The sequence below is a fragment of the Schistocerca cancellata genome, chromosome 11, assembly GCF_023864275.1.
Source record: "Schistocerca cancellata isolate TAMUIC-IGC-003103 chromosome 11, iqSchCanc2.1, whole genome shotgun sequence".
In the NCBI taxonomy this organism is placed as follows: domain Eukaryota; kingdom Metazoa; phylum Arthropoda; class Insecta; order Orthoptera; family Acrididae; genus Schistocerca; species Schistocerca cancellata.
Window position 1 is genome coordinate 105725530 of NC_064636.1, and position 22539 is coordinate 105748068.

The 22539-nt window shown below is 38.3% G+C and overlaps 1 protein-coding gene across 1 annotated transcript in view; it reads right to left on the bottom strand.

The window, feature by feature from the left end:
• LOC126108776 (plasma membrane calcium-transporting ATPase 2-like) overlaps nt 1–22539 on the bottom strand; it is a 532870-nt gene that overhangs the window by 126295 nt on the left and 384036 nt on the right. The gene's annotated exons all lie outside the window — the stretch shown is intronic.

The following is a 22539-nucleotide window of genomic DNA, read 5'->3' on the forward strand; positions in this document are numbered from 1 at the left end:
CAAGCAAGGGCCTAATATAGGAGATTATCAAGAAGGATTTAGAAAAGGTAGATCATCTGCAGAACAAATTCTTAATTTAAAAACAATTTTGAGAGTGAGAGCTATACAAAATAAAAATACAGTAGTTATTTTCATGGACTTCAAGAAGGCCTACAACTCAGTTGACAGACAAACACTGTTCCAGATACTTTATGAATCAGGGATAGATGAAAACTCCAGAAGACTTGTTGAACAAACGCTCACAGATACAACATCAAGAATTAAGTTTCAAGGCGAAATTTATGAACCATTCAAAATCAAAACAGGAGTTCAACAAGGAGATGGACTGTCCCCAATTCTCTTTAACTTGGTTTTAGATAAAATAGTAAAAACATGGGAAAGCACATTAAAAAATGGAGGCACAAAGGGTATAAGCATAGGCCAAGGAAAGAACAAATTTGGAGTGAAATGTTTAGCCTTTGCAGATGATATGGCATTGGTAACTGAAAACCGAACAGATGCAACAGTTATGCTTGATCTGTTACATGAAATTACTGAAGAGACTGGGCTAAAAATATCCTAGGAAAAAACCGAGTGTATAGAACACAAACATAATACAGAAAAGTTCTTGAAATGAAGTATGGAAAAATTAAAAGAGTTGATAGATTCAAATACCTGGGGGAAAAGATCCAAGCCAATGGACTGGATAACACAACATTTGCATATAACTTAACACAAAACTACTACAATAAGAAATGAATATCCATACATATGAAGATTAGACATTATAATTCAGTTATTAGGACACAAGCAACATATGGATCACAGTGCCTAACATTGAATAAGAAAGATGAATTAAGAGAACTAGAAAAAAGAGAGAGAGAAATATTAAGAAAAATTCTAGGTCATGAGAAAAACAAGGAAAATAGGTGTATTAAAAGGAGAAATGAAGACTTATACAAAAATATAGAAAAGATCACAGATACAATGAGGATAGATGGCTAACATTTTATGGGCATTTAAAAAGAATGGAAGAAAAACAGATTACAAAGAAAATTTTTAATTATGTTAGTAAGCTGAGAAAAACTGTAGGATGGATAGAAGAAGTAAAGAAAGATGCCAACAAAATAGGTGTTACAGAAGAAATAATACATGACAGGAATCACTTCAGGCTATTCATAGAAAACACAAACTATGAAGATGAGCCAAAACCTCGACCCAAGAGAGTGTGGACAGATGAGCAGAGACGAGCAGTTGGTGAGAAAATGAAGACATACTGGCAAGAACGGAAGAAAAAAACACCATTGGTCTTAAGTTGTATGCAAGCCATAGCAGGCAAAAAAGGAAGTAGAAGGCATTGGTGTATGTCCAACTCATCAACTATGTGCAGACATTACAGAAGAATTTGACCAATGCGCATGACACAGTCTGAATAGGACGAGGTGTATTTGAGAGTGTGAGGAAAGGTGAAAAGATATGCCAGGATTCAATTCAAGTAGTAGTAATAGTAGTTGTAGTTGTTGTTATATACATCTTTTGGTGTTGTGGCACTACAATTTAATAACAGGAAAAATAATGTAATTCACATATACAGACATTTACATACTTACAGGTCTAATATGATAAGGATGGGATTGGTAGCCAGCCATGGCTTTATAGTTGCAACCATATTGGCAATTGCCTGAAGTAATTTAGGGAAAACTTAAATTAGGATGGCTAGATGAAGATTGGTGGTGCTGCCCTTCCAAATACAAGGCTACTTTGTTTAAAACATTGCTACCACTAGTGTACAATACTGTTTTATAGACAAGTTATTTAATAATGTAAAAGGCTAAAGCTGCACTGTTTATTCATTTCTCACTCCCAACAATTGCACACGCACACTATCAGCTGATGTCACAACCATTTTGTGTACTGAAACTTTTCATTTGCTAGCCTGAAAAACAGAGTTGGCATCCCTCTTTAAATAGTAAGAAGTTGAGCTCAGAAAGAGGGTAAGATATTAGTATATACACTGCGTTGCTTTGGGAGTAAGTTTTTACAGAAAAGAAAAAAGGAGAAAAGATATAGTGTGAAAGTGTTACATGGAATGACAGCTGTTTAATTATCATCATTAGTATTTATTTGTGTTACATTTTTTATCAGACTCCCTACTCTGTGTTATCTATAAGCTTACCATATATCCAGGGTCAGCCCAGACAGTCCTGGTTTTTTAGTGCTGTCTGAGGTAATGTCTGGGATGGAAAAAATGTCCAAGGTTTGTGAAATTTTATGATGGCAAGGATATTTTTCTTTTTAATTTTAAACCTATATGTTCAACAAAGCATTTTTCAAACATTCTCTTACAGCCATGTCTACCTCAGCCAACCGTGTAGCAAATGCTGATTTTGATGGGGAGGCATGGCTACGGGTTCTGCCACAACTTCACACTTACTGTCAGTCATTTGGCAACATAACAGGAGCATTGTGTTATGTTGTTTCCATGTGTGAAGTGCTGTAAATTGTCTATACGTTTTTGATCATTTTATATCAATCAGCTTTTTGTTTCATCTTTCATCATTTAGCAATGGGCAAAAAAAAACTGTGTTTAATGTTTACCTGCAACACACACACACACACACACACACACACACACACACACACACACACACACACACACAGAGAGAGAGAGAGAGAGAGAGAGAGAGAGAAATGATTGGTGAAAACAGTACATTAATGATGAGCTGGCCTTAGATCTCCAATAATATAATGACAATCAAAAGAAGGGTGCCGACACTGCTGTCAACTCTGAATGGAGATAGTGAAGCAATGTACCAGAGCCTGGCCATAGTCTGCTGAACTGTTGACACAAGTGTTATTACCAAACAAGAGAGTACAGGATGAAGATAATAATAATAATAATACTAATAATAATAATAATAAAAAGACAAGTGACAAGTACAATAACTATACTGCAGTTATTTCATTTGCTCTGGATGAAACAAGAGAAGTTATCAGACAGTTGAAAAGAAGAAAATCTCTGGACAGGATGGTTTATCAGTTGAGGCATTTCATGCTTGGAAGATAAGGTAACACAATAACTGACTAGTATAAACAACAATTGCTTGCAGCATGGATGAATTCCAGAATCATAGGTAACAGCTGAAGTTATAATTCCTAAAAAAGTGGAAACAAAGATCTGAGTTGCCCTATAAAGAACTTGACAAAAATATATAAGCGCCTTTAATGGAAGAGGCTCACAGAACTAAGACAGTTAAGGGGTACAAACCATGATCAATAGAGATTCAGAAAAGGGTGTTCGACCAAAGATTCCATAAACCAAGCAATTAGCTTCCTTCAGGTCTCAAATGAAGTGCATGCAATGAAAATAATGGTCAACATCACAAATGTGTTTGGACAACCTGTGGCAGACAGCCTCATTCACACAACTGTGGGAATTGGGATGACCTACCACCCTGTATGACACTCCAAGGAATTACTAACAGGGAGCGGTATGTGAGACTTATGTGCCCAGTCAAAAGCATACAGAAGGCCTTTGCTAAAGGTTGTCCGCAAGTCTCAGTACTTAGTTCAATAGTCTGGGATATAGGGTGAGAACCCTTACTGGACATCTGTGACACAAATTTAGAAAAGAGGAACAAATTCAATGCAAAGTTCTTGTGATTGGTGTTAGCTAAATAAATGAAAAGAGGCGATGCATAAAAGAATTCACGTATTGTTAAAAGGACACTTATCAGTCACAAGAAAGCCTACAATAAAAAGTAGTAATTAATCAATACATAGAGTAGTTACCAGTGTGTATCTAGGAACCATTCTTGATGAAAGGTAAAATTTTTTACCACGTGAAAAACAAATCAGTAATAAAGCAGCTACAATTATGCAAAAGATTGTTGATACAGCACAAATTAAATTTAGAATCTCTTTGCAACTAATAAGAATAGATCATTAATATATATTACCAGGGATCACAGGATATGGAGCAGGCACATGCACTCACATTTGAAGGGCAACAACAATGGGCCACGTAACATGAAGAGCACAAAGAAGTATACCTCAAAGATTAACTGGAGCATATCGACTGACGCTGAGAGATGCTCTTCTTATCTATTAGGATATGGTCAATGGATATTGGGACCGGCCATTGGATTAATGGTATGCTACAGAGGTGCAGTGCAATGACTAAGCAAAAGAGACAGAAAGACAGTTAACGTGATTGCACAGGAATATACACGGCAAGTTAGAAATAATGAATAAGTTATTAACAGAGTGACAAGGAGCCTGGGAAAGCAGTGCTGCTGGGAGACAAGTATATGAAGTATTTCGTAATGTTGAGGAGAAGTTTCTAATGGGTGATATTTACCCGTCCACTTTAACTCTTGAGCAGCTGTGCCTATGTATAAAGAGTGCCAACTGCAAATAACATTGTCTTGTACTGTTCCACTGTTGTTTTACAACTGTGAGCCCATACCTATTCCTTCATTATTGCTTCAGCTAACACAGAGATGAGGTGTGTTGTCATATGCCCAAGTGAACAGCAGTAACATACAATAAACAGCGAACTAGGTGGGGAAAAAATTACGATCTGTCCAAGAAAATGACAGGCATTATGAGCTAGCAGCATAATCCCATAATGAGGCAGTTGTCTATGAGATAATTAGTAATTGGATAAGCAGTTGGCAGAGATCTAATGCAGCTGTGCAGTTTAACGCCTCGAGTGGGCCATTATTGTGGGGTGACAATTGTCTGTGGCAACAGATTGATGTAATGAAAATTTATTTTATTATTGTTTAATTAAACAGTGCTTTATCTCAGATAATACACATTCATTTTATCATTGAGTAAGTTTACAAATTGTGCATTGTTGACCTATACAACATTAGTAATTATTGTTCCTACTGCCATCAGCTATCCAGGATTAAAATTTCATGACACAATTTTTCTCCACCATGCATATAATGAGAAAGACTATATATGAGAAAAACAATTTGACGTTGAGTAATAAAACAAAACTGCACATTTTCACAGCAGACCACAGCACAGGATTTTTTTTTATCAGAGTCAGTTTTTACAGGAAACCCATATATCATTTAAAAAATATGCAGCTTTCTTGCTTCTGAAAGTCTATTACAGTATCATGTAAAAGTTCAAAGTAAACTGGTCAAGACCTTTTCAGGAATTTTTGCAGCAATGTTTCCACTTTACATATATATTTAAAAAATATATTGCCTATGTCTGTCTTAATGTTCAGTAGAGTGCCACGTTACAATTTGAAATAAATCGGTCAATAACTTTTCGAGATTTTTGCTAGCGACCTTGTCCCTTTATATACGTGGGGCACTCAATAAGTAATGCAATACTTTTTTCTGAGCCAATTTCAGTTGAAAATATATAGAATTTGTCATGGCACATTGTGGAATATTACTGCTTGAGCCACTAAGGCTTTATTAAGTTCTGATAGATGGCAGCATTATATATAGCCTTCAAGATGTCATCTGTAATTGAGGTGTTCCCAAGCAAAGAGCTGTCATTGAGCTTCTTTTGGTGGGAAACCAAAGAATCAGAGATACTCACAGGCACTTGCAGGATGTCTATGGAGACCTGGCAGTGAGAAAAGCACAGTGAATCATTGGACGAGGTGTCTTTGATCATCACTGTCTGATCTCCCAGGTACCGGCTGGCCTCACACAGCTGTGACTTGTGCAGTGTTGGAATGTGTAGACACTCTTATTTGAGGTGATCAACATAAAAGCAAATGAACTACTACTTCTCCAGCACAATGCAAGGTCCCACACAAATCTGTGCACCGAAGAGGAACTCACAAAACTTCATTGGACTGTCCTTCCTCATACACCCTGCAGCCCAGATTCTGCATCCTCTGACTTCAATCTGTTTGGCCCAATGAAGGACACACACTGTGGGAAGCAGTATGTGGATGACCTTATTGATGCAGCAAGACAGTGGCTCTCATGTTGACCAATAGAGTGGTACAATGTGAGTATGCAAGTCCTTCCAGTAACATGACATAAGGCCATTGCACTGAATGGAGCTTATGTTCAAAAACAGGGTTTTGTAGCCAAAACAGTGGGGAATAATATGGTGTATAGGAATCCTGAATAAAACCAATCCAATTTAAGGAAAAAAGTGTTGCATTACTTACTAATGCCCTTTGCAGTTATTATATAAAATAAATAATAAAAACCTTTGTAGCACATAACTCTCCAAACATTTGTTAGAGTATTGTGTAAAAAATTGAACTAAAATAATGGTGAAAAACTTATTGAGATTTTTGCTAGCAGCCTTTTACAGCTACACTACTGGCCACTAAAATTGCTACACCAAGAAGAAATGCAGATGATAAACGGGCATTCATTGGACAAATATTTTATACTAGAATTGACATCTGATTACATTTTCACGCAATTTGGGTACATAGATCCTGAGAAATCAGTACCCAGAACAGCCACCTCTGGCCGTAATAATGGCCTCGATATGCCTGGGAATTGAGTCAAACAGAGCTTGGATGGCGTGTACAAGTCCAGCTGCCCATGCAGCTTCAACATGATACCACAGTTCATCAACAGTAGTGACTGGCGTATTGTGATGAGCCAGTTGTTTGGCCACCATTGACCAGACGTTTTCAATTGGTGAGAGATCTGGAGAATGTGCTGGCCAGGGCAGCAGTGGAACATTTTATGTATTCAGAAAGGCGCATACAGGACCTGCAACATGCGGTCATGCATTATCCTGCTGAAATGTGGGGTTTCGCAGGGATCGAATGAAGGGTAGAGCCACGGGTCACAACACATCTGAAATGTAATGTCCACTGTTCAGAGTGATGTCAATGCAATGCGAACAAGACATGACCGAGACGTGTAACCAATGGCACCCCATACCATCACACTGGGTGACACGCCAGTATGGTGATAACGAATACACGCTTATAAATGGGCATTCACCATGATGTCGCCAAGCACGGATGCGGCCATCATGATGCAGTAAACAGATCCTGGATTCATCTGGAAAAATGTCGTTTTTCCATTCGTGCACCCAGGTTAGTCGCTGTGTACACCATCGCAGGCACTCCTGTCTGTGATGCAGCATCAAGGGTAACTGCAGCCATGGTCTCCGAGCTGATAGTCCATGCTGCTGCAAACGTCGTCGAACTGTTCGTGCAGATGGTTGTTGTTTTGCAAACGTCCCCATCTGTTGACTCAGGGATTGAGATGTGGCTGCACGATCCATTACAGACATGCGGATATGATGCCTGTCATCTCGACTGCTAGTGATAGGAGGCTGTTGGGATCCAGCATGGCATTCCGTATTACCCTCCTGAACCCACCGATTCCATATTCTGCTAACGGTCATTGGATCTTGACTGACGCAAGCAGCAATGTCGCAATACGATAAACCGCAATCACGATAGGCTACAATCTGAACTTTATGAAAGTCGGAAACGTGATGGTACGCATTTCTCCTCCTAACATGAGGAATCACAACAAATTTTCACCAGGCAATGCCGGTCAACTGCTGTTTGGGTATGAGAAATCGGTTGGAAGCTTTTCTCATGTCAGCATGTTGTAGGTAGCTTTTCTCATGTCAGCATGTTGTAGGTATTGCCACCGGTGCCAACCTCGTGTGAATGCTCTGAGAAGCTAATCATTTGCATATCACAACATCTTCTTCCTGTCAGTTAAATTTCGCGTCTGTAGCATGTCATCTTTGAGGTTTAGCAATTTTAATGGTCAGTAGTGTATATAGTACATATAAATATATACTTATATACCATATATATTAAAAAATATGTAACCAATGTCCGTCCAAACATTATTCAGACTATTGTGTAAAAATTTGAAGTAAATCGGTCAAGCCTAAGTCCATGTTAATGTTTATTAAAGCAGCGTGTAAAAATTTGAAGTAAATTGGTGAACAACTTTTCAAGATTTTTTCCAACAACCTTTCTCATTTTTATAGCACATATATACTTACATACCATACATATTTAAAAAAGTGAAGCCTATGTTCATTCACACAATTATTAGAGTATTGTGTGAAAATTTGAAGTAAATTGATCTAGAAGTTGTAACTTTCAAAATTTTCCTTGCATATTTCTTCTGTTAATAATTTTCGGGTATGCAGCCCTTTGAACCTCTGGAGGCTAATCTCTTATGGAGGACTTTGAAGAGAAAGCACTTGAGACTGCTGTTTTAAAGCCCATGGTTTGCTGGCATTATTTAGATGAAACTTTTGTTGTATGGCCTCATGGCAAACAAGAACTGGAGAAATTCCTGTCACTTAAACTCATTACTTGAAAATATCAAGTTTACAATGGAGATTGAAAAATATGGGACTTTACCCTGTCTGGATGTGCTAGTATGCCATGAGAATCATAGGTTATTGGGACATACTCTGTACAGAAAATCCACACACATAGATCTATAACTGCAGGTATCTAGCTGCCATGAAATCCCACAAACTGCCGGTGTTCTTAGTACCTAAAGCCACGAGACACAAGTAATATCAGAAAATGAAAACCTCCACACAGAACTATAACACTCGGAGAAGGTTTTTAAAGAGAATGGCTACACTTCACACCAAATAAGAAAGGCCATACACAGTTATAATAACAAGAAGCAACGCACTGCGGACACTGACGTTCACTATAAATCAACTGTATTCCTTTCAAATGCCAGGAATGTGTCTTCTAAAATAGGCAGATTGCTGAGGAAAAATAAAATCAAGGTTACCTTCCATCCCCCAGTGAAGAGTTTGCCCTGGTTGGATGCATTGAAGACACAACTGAAAAAAGTGGGCATTTATGAAATTGCCTGTGCTGCATATAAAGGCCAGATAACACAAACTATCCAAGAGTGATGTACAGAACACAAAAGATATGCCCATCTTTGGTAGCTATTAAAATCACCAGTAGCAGGACACTGAGACACTCAATGGAACACAATAGAACAAAAACTGTAGCTCCAGTTTCCAGATTTTGTGATTCAGTAATCAAAGAATCAGTGGAAATACATCTTGCTGATAATCTTATAAATTGTGGCAACAGCTATCAACTAGATACAAATTGGAATCCTATAATTAAAGTAACTCAGTCACCATGGAATTGATGGGATCTGTCGATACTCAGTGATTAGGTCATCTCTCACTTCCATCACCGAGGATGGCACACACAACTTGGCTGTCCTGGGCATGTCATCACCTGACGCACGTGCTGAAAGATGCAGCACATTTCTTATGTGCGAGATTTGGCATAAATACTGTGAATGTGTCTTGGATCTCCAGTAGTTCTCTACTCACCTGAAGATGGCTGAACGTCTTTGGGGTGAGATATCATGGAGGAATGTCAATGGGATCCAGCTACACACCCGAAAGTTCTTGGAGGTTCTTGTAGTTTTTGAGATTTTTGGTAACAACCTTAAACTACAACTTGTCTTCATTTATAAGTATAGATTTTATATATATAATTTTATACCACACATATTTCAAAAAATTTGCAGCCTATGTCCATCTGAAGGTTTATTATAGTATTGTGTAAAAATCTGAAATAAATTGGTCAGAAACTTTTTGAGACTTTTGGTAACAAGGTGGAACAATGACTTGTCTTTATATGGTAGTATAGATTAGGGACAGAGAATTACATGACATACTAAATACAGTATATGAAAAGGTGTGACAACAAAAACTGGAACTGTATTTAGAAAAGCAAGATGCAGCCACAAGAAGACGTCAGGTCAGCCAGTGCAAGCGATACAGAACCAAGACACACCTACAATAGGAAGAAGAGCATCAATGGTACTTGTGAATGACCTAGGTACCATTCTAAAGGAATAACAAAAATTAAATACCTAAAATCAGATAAATTGCTTGTAAGTTTAAACATTCTGTTCATACTATATGAATGATAGGTAATACAGAGCAAATTGCATCTAAAAATATCACTGCCAGTAATTCAGATTGGTTCATTATACATATTTTAGCATACATCTACCAATATTATAACAACAAAAACAATCAATTTTTGACAATATAACGTAATTTGATAGATAAAAAAATCCACTCACCAAGTGGTGGCAGAACACGCACATAAAAAGAAAGTTATAATTACGCAAGCTCTCAGACCCAGTGGCTCCTTCTTCCAGCAGAAGGATTGAAGGGGAAGGAAGAGACATGAAGGAAAAGGACTGTAGATATCTAGCAAAAGGGGTAGTTTTTGGAAAAGTCACCCACAACCACAGGTCAGGGAAAACTTACCAGACTGGATGAGAAGGAAAGACTGAGTGTTGGGGGCTGCAACAGAAAAGATTTGAGAAACTGAGAGCTTAAAGGTGGAAGGCAGGGTAATATGCAAGACAGAGATTACTGCTAAAATGCTGTGCACAGATTAATAAGAGTGAAAAGCTAAGTGCATATATGGGACGAAGACTGCCATTCCTGTACCCCATAGAAAAATGTCACAAGGTGAGGGCTTGGTGACCTGGGAGACCAAAAGCAATGAGGGAGATCATGTCGTTCATCTCTTCCAATCCAATGTTGTGGGGTGAAGGTGTTAAGATAATACTGTACCTCAAGGTAAAAGTGAGGGAGGGCACCATTGTGCATAAAAATGAAATCAGAGGGATCTTCATAAAGTTGAGTAATCAACCAATTTTGCAGCATGTCCAGGTATGATATTCCTGTCAATTTCCTCCACAAAAAAGACTCTTGCATAAACTTTGTGAACAGAAATGGTACAAAACACATGACAGTGCCAGAATTTCATGACCCCCAAAATCTTACATAACGGTGATTTACATTACCTGATAGACAAAACATCCATTCATCTGAAAAAATGAGTCATTCACAAAAAGTGTTGTCTGCCATTTCCTGGAGAACTGAAAAGCAAAATCCATACTCTCAGTTACAGTAGCTGTGACATAAATGCTACAGTAACTGCAACTTTTAAGGCTTCATCTTGTGGACTTCCAAGGCTCCATGTGGATGCATTTCAAATACTCTCAACATTCTCTTCAGGTGTGCCTGATTGACCTCTGCTCTTCCCTTTGCAAATGCAACCAGCTTGCAAGAGTTTTGTATGCCAATCATTAATCTGCTTGTGCAGAGGTGGCTTCTTGCTAAATGAATGGTGGAATGCATGTTGCACTTGAACAATGGACTGACTTCATGCAGATTCCCACACACAAAATAATTTCTCTTGTGGTAGAGTCATCATGTTGCCATAAAACAACAGCAAAGCTGTGTCAAAACTTTGAACCTTCCTCTACCTAGTGAGATACGCAACATGTTTCTGTCTTTTATAGTTTGTCCATAGTAAAAACTGAAGTCTGTTCTTTCTTTTTGAAACACCTGTTACGTTAAGTACATTATCAAGCTTACCCTGATGGACTGCTATTTCAAGTTCCACAAGCAGGTTGAGTTTCTTTCCTTTCTTATCTACAGGGATCATCTCTAAGTTCACTTCTATGCCGTTCAGGGGGTGAGTAGCCTGATGTATATATTTGGCAACTACCAATCTGCTGCAGTGGCCCAGTCTAAAAGAGTCTGCATGCTCTCTACATCTTTTCTAAAATTTTCTACCCGTTTGTCCTACATATTTCATTTCACACTATGTGTATTGTCAAGGAGATGTTAAACTCAGTCTTCCTTCCACTGTATTTTATAACACACGCCTGTTCCAGTTTATTTATCCTGTTGCTAACTTCTTGTCATACACTATATCTCATTAAGGTTTTTCCTGCCAACGCTAAATTAACGTTGTACGGCTGAAGAATGTTTGCTAGTTTCTGTGAAATTTTCCCAAAATATCGTAAAGTGATGATCTTCTTATCCCCTGCTATTTCCTCTCTCTGTTTCTTCTTGTCCCTATAGATAAGATGATTCGCCATCTTTACATCATACCCATTATTTATTGCTGTCCGTTTAATGATGTTTAATTCATTTAACTCATCTGCTGAACTCTGGAACATTATTGGATATATTCACTAAGCTTTTAAACATCTATTCTTTATAAAGTTGGAGTGGCAAGACTGGTTGGGAACCACATCTGTTGCCTTCCTCAATGATTTCTTAGATATTTCTTAAAACTGGCACTAGTACAAAAAATATGAACCATTTGGAACACATAACTATTAGTATGGTGTCTCTCCATGCCCTCTGTAACATCTTTGAAGAGTTATGGAATGGTTGATGGCTCAGTGCACTCTGTCAGTACATATACAGGGTGACAATTATTGAACTATATGAAAAAGTAAATATACATTAGTTACAAACTGCAGCATGCACACACTTCATTCACTATGTAAACATCACCACAGTTATTCAGATTTAGGTTATGACATGTCCAATACATCTGCCGTCATTGACGATGGTGCGGCACAGACGAATAGTGAAATTCTGCATGACCCACGAAGTGTTGGAACATCGATGCTATTGATGACCTTCTGAATGGCTGTTTTCAGCTCAGCAATAGTTTTGTGGTTATTGCTGTACACCTTGCATTTAATATAGCCCCACAAAAAGGAGTCACATGTGTTCAGATGTGGAGAACATGGTGGCCAATCGAGGCCCATGCCAGGGGCCTCTGGGTAGTCCGGAGCCAGAATGCGGTCCCCAAAGTGCTCCTCCAATACATCAAGCACTCTCCTGCTTCGATGGGGTCGAGCTCCATCTTGCATGAACCACATCTTGTTGAATCAGGGCCATTTTAGATAAGGGGGTGAAATCATCTTCCAAAACCCTCATGTACTATTCGGTGGTTACCATGCCATCAAGGAATACTGCACCAGTTATTCTGTGACTGGTCACTGCACACCACAAAGTTACCTGTTGAAGGTGAAGAGACTTCTCAGTCATGAAATGCAGATTCTTGGTCCCCCAAATGCAGCAGTTTTGCTTACTGAGAACCCATCCAAATGAAAGTGGGCTTTGTTACTAAGCCAAACCATATATGTACACAAATTCCCATCATGCCCCGTGGCCAACCATGCAGTTTGAATATCCTAATGCAAACTGTTCAGAAGTTATGATGATTTTATTTCATATAGATTAATAAATGACACCCTGTGTTTATGAACTAGTGGTGCATGGAGAGGCAGCTGATTGGACCAGCATTTACCGTCTTGCAGAAGCAATGCCTTGGAGGATGTGTGGTAACCTGGGTAAGTGGAGCAGCTAATCAGGTGTTGCCATTTTTAAAGTAAGACAAGGACTTCTCCTACAAATGCTGTTGAAGTGCATTTTATACAGGATTGTCTTAGACAGTCAGACAGCTTACCTCCCAAAATGCACCACTGTGGATTATGTTCCTAATATTACTGGGTGTATGCTAAAATATTTACTAACAATTACCTTAATAGCCAATACCTCTAGTCCTTAAGATGGACAATACTGGAATTAAAACTGCTACATAACTCATAAGGTGGCACAGTATTCGCAATGCATAGAGATGCAAATAAATGGAGAACCCACTGTGAGCCCTCCCGGTCACTGTTCCCTGTGCATTTAAGATGTAAGTGGGAACAAAGAATTAGGACATGTTCTGTAAACAGAATGTGAGAGTTGTTGGTAAGGGAGAACCCCTGAGAAAGCTGATACAAAGACATGATACTCCATATAATGTGCGAGACAACCATACTGATATACACAGTGTTAAAGAAAACTGTTCCATGTTTTCTGAGGTTGTAGTATGAACCAAAATAAGACCAAAATGGCCAGTAAACATGAGCCCCAAAAAATATATATTAAGAGCTATGAAGTACAGAGATATATGTTTTTCACAGAAGTGAAAACAAGCAAGCACTCATAGCTCTTAAGGTATTCATATTAGGGCCCAAATTTTGTGGAATACTTGTTTTTAAATATCCTGTATTTCATACCACTACAATTAACTACAAAGAAGTGATTACTATTTAGAAAAATATTTATTTATTTATTTGGTACAGAATGACAGGTTTGCAGAGACAAGCAGATGTGTTAACAATGTACTTATTTTTCTTTATAATGCAAGATAACACAGGATAAAATAAAGGAAAGGCAACCAATCACCTTCAGCTGACTGGTGTGTTTCGCATATAAACACACAGCAGAAAACAGCATTCACACTAACTTTTGAGCTCTTGCTCTGTCTCTAGCAGACATAGACATATTCACACATTCAGAAACCCAAACACATACAGGTTTGGTGAGACTGACTACATGTGTATGTACAGTTGATTGTCAAAGTGTTTAAATGTGTGCATGTTTGTTAGAGGCAGAGCAAGACCTCAAAAGCTATTAAGACTACTGTTTTTGCTGCAAATTTCTATGTGTCACATACCAATCAGTTACAGGTGAGAGGTTGGCTTTCCTTAATTTTACTTATCATTGCATCCAGGAATTTCTGTTGCTATACAGGACTTAGTTTAATTTTTGTCTCAAGTGCTCCTGCAAAAAAATAAATTGTATCTGTGTATTTTGCTGTATTAAGGAACCAGTGATTATAAGGCTGTTAAAACATCACTGAACATGAGTGTAAATAGGAAGATTGGAGGATACATATGATTAGCAAGAGTGACAAGTTTACCTGAGCGGTCATTATGAAAAATTTCATTTCCAGCACCAATGATGTTGAGCATCAGTAGAGTAAGTTCAACGGTATTGTACAATATGCTTTAGACAGGTATGTACTGAGCAAATTTATGAAGTACGGGAAACAACCATCACAGTTCAACAGCTGTGTCAGAAAGCTGCTACGCAAGCAAAGAGAGCTTCACTGCAAATTTCAATATAGCCAAAGCCCCACAGTCAAACAAATACTGAACAAAGCCAAAGTTAGTGTAAGGAGAGACGTGCATGAAGTATTCGACAAACTCGAAAGTAAAATTCTATCTACCAACTTGACAGAAAATCCTAAGAAGTTTTGTTCTTATGTTAAATCAGTAAATGAATCGAAGCCATATGTCCAGACACCCTGTAATAATAGTGGCATCAAAATACAGGATGACAAAGAGAAAGCTGATGTATTAGAAATATTTTTCCAAAACTGTTTCACTGAGAAAGATTGCACTTAGTTACTCCTTTGGATCATTAGATGAAAGTAAGAATAACAGGTATCAAAATATGTGACCATGAGATAGAAAAGCAACTGAAATTCTTCAACAGAAGAGAGGCCACCAGATGTGATGGGATACCAATATGATTCTATATAAGTATGTGAAAGAACTTGCTCCTCTTCCTGCAACAGTGTACCAAAGAGCACTGGAGGAACAAAGCACTCTTAATGATTGGAGGAAAGCACAGATTGTTGTCATTTTCGAGAAGAGTTGTCGAGTAGATGCACCAAATTGTCTGATACCAGTATTGCAAAATTTTGCAACATGTTTTATGATTGCATATTATGATATTTATGGAGATTGACAATCTCCTGTATAGGAGAAAACAACAAATGTGTAGAAACCAGCTCACTCTCATCATCTATGAGGCTCAGAAAGCAGGCAGATACCACACTCCAGCTTGACACCGTATTCCTTGCCTTCCAAAAGGCTTCTTATGCAGTTTGGCACAGTTCTCTAAAAAACTGATTAGGAGTGCACAGAAAACCAGACCAGCTGTGTGACTGGGCTGAAGAGTTTCTACCAAACAGAATGTAGTAAGTCCTTTTCAACAGAGAGAAGTCATCAGATGTAAAAGTAACTTCCTGCATATTCCAAAGGGAGTGTTACAAGAACATTGCATCACTACATACATAATATGATGATGCTAGAATACTGAAGTGAAATGCAGGAAGACCTGCAGAGGATCAAAGCTCAGTGCAGGGACAGGCAACTGGCTCTCAACATAAACAAATGTAACATATAGTGCTTAAATAAGCAGGGAGAACCATTAATTTATGAGTAAATGATTTCAGAACAATAATTGGAAACAGTAACACCCGTAAAATATCTATGAGAATGTGCACTGAATGATTACAGTGGAACAACCACACAAAAGTAATGACAGGTAAGGCAGGTGCCAGACCGAGATACACTGGAAGAATCATCAGGAAATGTAGTCTATGAACAAAGGAAATAGCTTACAATGTGCTTGTCAGACCACTACCTGAATATCCATACCAGACAGGACTGACAGAGGAAACAGAGAAAATTCAAAAGGGAGCAGAGCTCATTTCATTACAGGTTCATTTAGTACACAAGAAAGCATCAAGGAGAATCTGAGACAGTTGCGTGAAAGGTGTTTGCATCACATTTTGGTCTACTGTTGAAGTTCTGAGAGTGTACATTCCTAGAAGAGTCAAGCAATGTGCTACTTCTCCCTGTGTATATCTTGCAAGAGGACAATGAGGATAAAATTAGAGAGATTTGAGCTCACAAAGAGGTTGGTTGGTTTGGGGAAGGAGACCAGACAGCGTGGTCATCGGTCTCATCGGATTAGGGAAGGATTGGGAAGGAAGTCGGCCGTGCCCTTTCAGAGGAACCATCCCGGCATTTGCCTGGAGCGATTTAGGGAAATCACGGAAAACCTAAATCAGAATGGCCGGACGCGGGATTGAACCGTCGTCCTCCCGAATGCGAGTCCAGTGTCTAACCACTGCGCCACCCCGCTCGGTCACAAAGAGGCTTACCAGCAATTGTCATTAGAGAGACAAATTCATGACTAGAACAGGAAAATGAGGAGGTGACAGTTATCACAAAGTACTCTTCAAAACACAATGTATGGTGGCTTGCAGAGTATAGATGTAGACATAGATATAGATGCACCATCACAGTTCAGCAGATATACCTGCCAGTATTTGTTACTAATAACAGCTAAGCGATATGTAACATGTAACAGTATGTGCCACAGAAAATTCAGGGTTGCCACAAGTTTTGGAAATCAGTGAATTTAAAATGTATCAAGGGGGCAAAAAAAAAAAAAAAAAAAAAAAAAAAAAAAAAAAAAAAAAAAAAAAAAAAAAATAAAAACACACTGGAAAAATTTCGTATCTCGTTTTTGCTTCAGTAGCATGAAATTGTTTGTTTACTGAGTTGTCATGCTTTGTCACTGGCAAGGCACAGCTGAGTACTTGCACCACTTCCCTGCTCTCTCATTCTTACTGCTTCTCCCCTTTCCAGCACTCCCCTCAGCTTGCAGTCAGTGCTGCCACCAGTGCTTGCTGCTAGCCTAGCAGCTGCTGATGAGAGGCAGGGGGGGGGGGGGGGTGTGATGAGTGGTTTGTTTGGAGCTGATTCTCAGAGTTTGTTGATGCAGCGGCTGGAGACAATGGTCATATGTGCACGAGTTGTGTCTATGAGAGTTGATAGAAAAGACAATGTGCCTGTCTGCTGCTCAGCGATCATCTTTATGGTGAGTTGCTACTTATCTTCATTAGTATTGATTCTCAGAGTATTTGCGCAAGTTAACTGTTGTGTGGGTGATCAAAAACATCTAGTGGGTATGATGAAATATCAACAAAGTTAATTAAAGAATGTGATTCTGAGCTAAGTAACATATTAAGCTATCTGTGTAACCAGTCGTTTATCAGTGGAATATTTCCTGAATGGCTGAAATATGCTGAAGTTAAGCCACTGTTTAAGAAGGGAGATAAAGAAATAGCATCAAATTTCCATCCAATTTCAGCCAGCATTCTCAAAAATTTTTGAAAAAGTAATGTACAGTCGTCTTTATAACCATCTTATCTCAAATAACATACTGTCGAAGTCACAGTTTGGATTTGAGAAGGCTATCTACACTTACAGTGAAAATGTGCTTAATTCATTAGACAAAAAATTGCAGGCAACTGGTATATTTTGTGATCTGTCAAAGGCATTTGACTGTGTAAATCACAATATCCTTTTAAGTAAACTAGAATATTATAGTGTAACAGGAAATTCTGCAAAATGGTTCAAATCTTATATCTCTGGCAGGAAACAAAGGGTGTTATTAGGAAAGAGACATGTATCAAGCTATCAGGCATCATCCAACTGGGAACTAATTACATGTGGGGTCCCACAAGGTTCCATTTTGGGGCCCTTACTTTTTCTTGTGTATATCAATGACCTTTTATCAGTAACATTACCAGATGCCAAGTTTGTTTTGTTTGCCGATGATACAAACATTGCAATAAATAGCAAATCAAGTGTAGTCTTAGAAAGATCACCCAATAAAATATTTGTGGACATTAATCACTGGTTCCTAGCCAATTCTTTGTCACTAAACTTTGAAAAAACACACTACATACAGTTCAGAACTTTTAAGGGGTGTCCCAAGAGTATATGTCTAACATACGATGACAAGAAGATAGAAGAAGTGGACAGTGTTAAATTCTTGGGATTACAGCTTGATAATAAATTCAACTGGGAGGAGCACACCACAGAACTGCTGAAGCGTCTTGACAAATCTCTGTTTGCAATGCGAATTTTGTCAGACATAGGGGATATAAAAATGAAAAAGCTGGCATACTATGCTTATTTTCATTCCATAATGTCATATGGGATTATTTTTTGGGGTAATTCATCAAGCCAAGCTAAAGTTTTCCGGGCACAAAATTGTGCAGTAAGAGTTATATGTGGTGTGAACTCAAGAACATCCTGCAGAAGCCTGTTTAGGGAACTAGGGATACTAACTACTGCTTCCCAATATATTTATTCCTTAATGAAATTTGTCATTAAAAATATATCACTTTTTCAAACCAACAGCTTAATTCATGGAATCAATACTAGAAATAAGAATAATCTTCATAAGGATTTAAAGTCACTTAGTCTTGTACAAAAAGGTGTGCATTATTCAGGAACACACATTTTCAATAACTTGCCAGCAGCCATAAAAAGCTTAACAACCAATGAAATTGAGTTTAAGAGAAGCCTAAAGGATTTATTGGTGGCAAACTCCTTCTACTCCATTGATGAATTTCTTAGTAAAACCAACCGATTTGTATATAAGTACAACATAACTTCTGCACCATTTCAGTGCAGTAATGTGTTAATTGTCAATAAGTATTACAGTAGTTGTATTACATGTTTATTACCTTATAAATAAATAAAAAACTTTTTTATTTTAAGTTCAGTGCATTAGTATTTGTAAAATGACTCTTAGTGTTCATTAAAAAATGACGATAATTACACTTGGGACCTGTGGAATGGTACATTAGCTTATTTGTTTTAGTTGTAAATATTTGTCATGTATTGTTTTTCTGACATGTTCCACATCCTGGAGGACCTCCTTACTACGGATCAATTGGAATGAAAGTAAATCTAATCTAATCACTGTAGTCTCATTTCATCAACATGCAGTATGTGACACACGAACAGCTGGTCATACGAGTGGACTTCTGTGATGGGCCAAAACTGCAGGCCATTTCTGTGGGCATCTCTAATGGAACGGGCCTGCTGCCGATCTGGAGCCCAGAGTTTCCCACTAATGTGCAGGCACCGTCTGTCGGATCTAATCTCAACGATTTGCCGGCAGGCTGGGTCTGTCTGTGTGTGGCGTAATGCCGCAGACTTTCACAGTTTACCAATGGATAGATACTGCATACATGAAAATTAGAGAGACCTTTGGAGGAAAGAGAACAACCAATATGAATATCGAGAGCTCAGATGGAAAACCAGTTCTAAGCAAAGACGGGAAAGCAGAAAGGTGGAAGGAGTATATAGAGGGTTTATACAAGGGAGATGTACTTGAGGGCAATATTACGGAAATTTGAAGAGGACGTAAATGAAGATGAAATGGGAGATGTGATACTGCGTGAAGAATTTGACAGAGCACTGAAAGACCTGAGTCGAAACAAGGCCCCGGGAGTAGACAACATTCCATTAGAACTACTGACACCCTTCGGAGAGCCAGTCCTGACAAAACTCTACCATCTGGTGAGCAAGATGTATGAAACAGGTGAAACACCCTCAGACTTCAAGAACAATATAATAATTCCAATCCCAAAGAAAGCACATGTTGACAGATGTGAAAATTATCGAACTATCAGTTTAATATGTCACTGCTGCAAAATACTATTGCGAATTCTTTACAGACAAATGGAAAAACTGGTGGAAGCCGACCTCGAGGAAGATCAGTTTGGATTCCGTAGAAATGTTGGAACATGTGAGGCAATACTGACCCTATGACTTATCTTAGAAGATAGATTAAGGAAAGGCAAACCTATGTTTCTATCATTTGTAGACTTAGAGAAAGCTTTTGGCTGGAATACTCTCTTTGAAATTCTATAGGTGGCAAGGATAAAATACAGGGAGCGGAAGTCTATTTACAATTTGTACAGAAACTGGATGGCAGTTATAAGAGTCAGGAAGCATGAAAGAGAAGCAGTGTTGAGAAGGGAGTGAGACAGGGTTGTAGTCTATCCCTGATGTTATTCAATCTGTATAAGTTATTCAATCTGTGTAAGTCAGGTGATGCTGAGAGAATTAGATTAGGAAATTAGACACTTAAAGTAGTAGATGAGTTTTGCTATTTGTGGAGCAAAATAACTGATAATGGTCAAAGTAGAGAGGATATCCTATATCATGATGTGCTTTGCTGTACAAATTGTATGATCTACAGGACCAACAATAAATCAAATCAAATCAAATCAGATATAAAACGTAGACTGGCAATGGCAAGGAAATCATTTCTGCTGAAGGGGAACTTCTTAACTTTTCTGAAAGTATTTGTATGGAGTGTAGCCATGTATGGAAGTGAAACATGGATGATAAACAGTTTAGACAAGAGGAGAATAGAAGCTTTTGAAATGTGGTGTTAGAGAAGAACGCTGATTAGATGAGTAGATCACATAACTATTGAGGAGGTACTGAATAGAATTGGGGAAAAGAGAAATTTGTGGCACAACAAGTTACAGTATTGTTCATCCAAATAACTTCAGTGAGCAAGTTGCATTAACTTCTTTCAAGTTTTTTAGACATACTCCTTACCGAACCTGTTAATGTGTTACAATACATTTTGAGAAACATTTCCTATATGACAACTTTTATCTTGTCTATCTGCCAATCTTCAGTGTTATAAGCATTATACGACGGTTGGAACTTTAATAGTGGCAACTATTTATTTACAGCTCGTACAAAATAGATACATGTTTTTAAGTTTTACTGACCTTCAAAGCAGTCACCGGCATTGTGTATAATGCATTGCCAGAGATGTGGAAGTCGTATGATACTCTTAGCAATGCCAGTTGTGTCGACAGTTCAAGTGGTGCAGTCTATTGCCCGACAAATTGGTATCAGTTCTGAAGCGAATGCCATGAAGTGTTTCCTTAAGTTTAGAAATTGAGTTGAACTCATGAGGACTTAAGTCGGGGGAGTACAGTAGGTGGTATAGCTCTTAGCAGCCCCATAAGTCAAACAAATCAGTTACAGCTTGCACTGTACGTGCTTGAGCATTGTCCTACAAAATGATGGTCAGGTCCTGCAGAAAGTGTCATCACCTCTGTCTCTAGGCTGGTCGTAGGTTGTGTTCCAAAAATTAACAGCATAGAGACAGAAGTGGTGACACTTTCTGCAGGACCTGACCATCATTTTGTAGGACAATGTTCAAGCACGTACAGTGTAAGCTGTAACTGATTTGTCTGACTTATGGGGCTGGTAAGAGCTATACCACCTACTGTACTCCCCTGACTTAAGTCCTCATGAGTTCAACTCAATTTCTAAACTTAAGGAAACACTTCATGGCATTCGCTTCAGAACTGATACCAATTTGTCGGGCAATAGACTGCACCGCTTGAACTGTCCACACAACTGACATTCCTAAGAGTATCATACGACTTCCACATCTCTGGCAATGCGTTATACACAATGCTGGTGACTGCTTTGAAGGTCAGTAAAACTTAAAAACATGTATCTATTTTGTACGAGCTGTAAATAAATAGTTGCCACTATTAAAGTTCCAACTCTCGTATTAATGATTTTTGGGTTAAGACCATCTGTAGGCAACTGAATGAAGGCAATATTCTTTTTCTTTGTTCAGTTGCATGTAGCTGGTAATAACTTAAAAACCATTAATATAATATTTCCTAAATGACATTATATGTAATGCCTCCTTTTGTTCAGGCTTGTATTTTTTATGCAATTGACTCTACCTTTGATAACATGATGTTCTCCTGGTACACCTGTCAAACAAATATGAGCTTTGTGCTTCCATATATTTCCATTAGATGTCCCAATTGAATGCTGAAGTTTATCAGACTTGACAAATAAATCTGTGTGCACAACTTACCACAAAAAATGAAAATCTTATTCATTTCTAAATTCTCTAAGTATCTTGAATCTAAGATGGAAGATAAAGGGTTTAACATCCTGTCAGCAATGAGGTCATTAGAGCTGGAACAATAGCTTAGATTTAAGATGATAGGGAAGGAAATATGTCTTGGCCTTTCTCGAGGAACCATCCCATAATTTGCCTTAAAAAACTTGGGGAAACCTTGCTGAAACTGAGTTTGGAAGCCTGCACCATGACTCGTATCCCAGTTCTTCAAAAATAAGTCTGGTGAGTTAGCACTCCTCTGCCCCAGCACATTGACCAGAACGTGTCTAGCTCCATAACCTCTTGAGAGCTAGTGCAGAAAACATAACTTGGATGTACAATAGCGATTGATTT